Source organism: Corapipo altera, unplaced genomic scaffold (genome assembly GCF_003945725.1).
Source record: "Corapipo altera isolate COAL_440 unplaced genomic scaffold, ASM394572v1 71, whole genome shotgun sequence".
Lineage (NCBI taxonomy): Eukaryota > Metazoa > Chordata > Aves > Passeriformes > Pipridae > Corapipo > Corapipo altera.
The window spans coordinates 2,590,118-2,592,275 of record NW_020884916.1 but is presented as its reverse complement, the minus strand read 5'-3'; the positions used below and the strand labels follow the sequence as shown (position 1 = coordinate 2,592,275).

Below are 2,158 nucleotides of genomic sequence, written 5' to 3'. Positions count from 1 at the left end.
CCTCACTTCCCTGCTCATTCCTTCATCTCCCTGCTCGCTCCCTCATTTCCCTGCTCACTCCCTCACTTTCCTGCTCATTCCTTCATTTCCTTACTCATTCCCTCATTTCCCTGCTCATTCCTTCATCTCCCTGCTCCCTCTTTCATTTCCCTGCTCACTCCCTCACTTCCCTGCTCATTCCCTCATCTCCCTGCTCATTCCCTCATTTCCCTGCTCACTCCCTCATTTCCCTGCTCATTCCCTCATTCCCTCTCTCCCCCTGAGCATGGCAGGAATGATGCCAAGCTGCAGCAAGCCAAGTCTCCCTGAGACAGGTTTCCAGCTCTGCTGGAGCAAATCAAGGCCCTCTCCAAACCTGTTTGCTGAGGAACCTTCTCCCACCCCGAGGAACATCACTAGAACATCACTATTGGGTTACTTTTCCTTAAAGGAAAACAAAAAAATAAAAGTGTGTGATTCAAAAGTCCAGGGGAAATGAGAGATCTCATTTTCACATTAAGAATGGGACACCCCCCCCTAAACTGCACCATCTAAAGGGCTTTCCCTAACACTGGTTTAGAAGGAAATCCTCAGGGTTGGTGGTTTTTTTGGGGTTTAGAGCTTTTTTTGCTTTTATTTTTTATTGGATTTTTTGGGGGTTAGATTTTTTTGCTTTTATTTTTTTATTGGATTTTTTTGGTGGGTTACCTTTTTTTTTTGTTTTCATTTTTTACTGGATTTTCTGGGGGTTAGATTTCTTTTTTTGCTTTTATTTTTTGCTAGATTTTTGGGGGGTTAGATTTTTTTTATTTTATTTTTTATTAAATTTTTGGGGGTTAGATTTTTTTTTATTTTATTTTTTATTGGATTTTTGGGGGTTAGATTTCTTTTTTTGCTTTTATTTTTTGCTAGATTTTTGGGGGGTTAGATTTTTTTTATTTTATTTTTTATTGGATTTTTGGGGGTTAGATTTTTTTTTATTTTATTTTTTATTAGATTTTTTGGGGGTTAGATTTTTTTTATTTTATTTTTAATTGGATTTTTTGGGGGTTAGATTTTTTTTAATTTGATTTTTAATTGGATTTTTTGGTGGTTAGATTTCTTTTTTTGCTTTTATTTTTTACTGGATTTTTTGTGGGTTACTTTTTTTTGTTTTTATTTTTAATTGGATTTTTTGGGGGTTAGATGGGGTTTTTTTGCTTTTATTTTTTATTGGATTTCTTGGGGGTTAAATTTCTTTTTTTGCTTTTATTTTTTACTGGATTTTTTTTGCGGATTAGAGAGTTTTTTTGCTTTTATTTTTTATTGGGTTTTTTTGGGGTTCAGACTTTTTCTTTGCTATTATTTTTCATTGTTCCTCACAACCAGAGCCACGACAGCATCACTTTGCATTACTTTAGTGGTTTAAGAACCTGGATCCCAGCCATGAACACCTGGCAGTTTTATTCCAGTGGAATGATAAAAGCTGATACTTGGAAGAGTCATTGCAAGTGCCCAAAAGCCCACAGCAGGTTATGCAGCAGCAATTTTCTTAACAGATTAAAATCAGAAAGTGTCACAGACTGTTTTAAATGAGAAGGGAGGGAAAAAAAGGAAAGGGAAAGAAAGGAAACTCATGGCTGGAGTCAGGACATGCACACTTAGGAACAGGAGATGCAGCAGCACTGGCCAGAGTCAGCCCAGCTCCAAGGGTCTTTACAAGCTGTAGGATCCAAAAAAACCCCATTGACTTGTGAAAACTTAATGCTTTCTAGTTTCTAACAAATATCTTTAGAGGCTGGAAACTGGAAAAGTTGTTAAATGCAGTCAGGGTGAGGAGTGTCCCAGACTGACAGATCTGGGGGGAGCTGAAGGAGCAAACGGGCTCATCACAGTGCAGTGACAACAGCCTGATGTGTGGGGACACTGCCATCCCAAACCAATGGGGCAGTGACATCCTGATGTGTGGGGACACTGCCACCCCAAACCAATGGGGCAGTGACAATATCCTGATGTGTGGGGACACTGCCACCCCAAACCAATGGGACAGTGACATCCTGCTGTGTGGGGACACTGCCATCCCAAACCAATGGGGCAGTGACATCCTGCTGTGTGGGGACACTGCCACCCCAAACCAATGGGGCAGTGACAACATCCTGCTGTGTGGGGACACTGCCATCCCAAACCAATGGGGCAGTGA

General features: G+C 40.3%; 1 protein-coding gene across 2 annotated transcripts in view; it reads right to left on the bottom strand.

Moving 5' to 3' along the window:
• ARHGEF12 (Rho guanine nucleotide exchange factor 12) overlaps positions 1-2,158 on the bottom strand; it is a 76,695-nt gene that overhangs the window by 37,471 nt on the left and 37,066 nt on the right. The window lies entirely within an intron of this gene.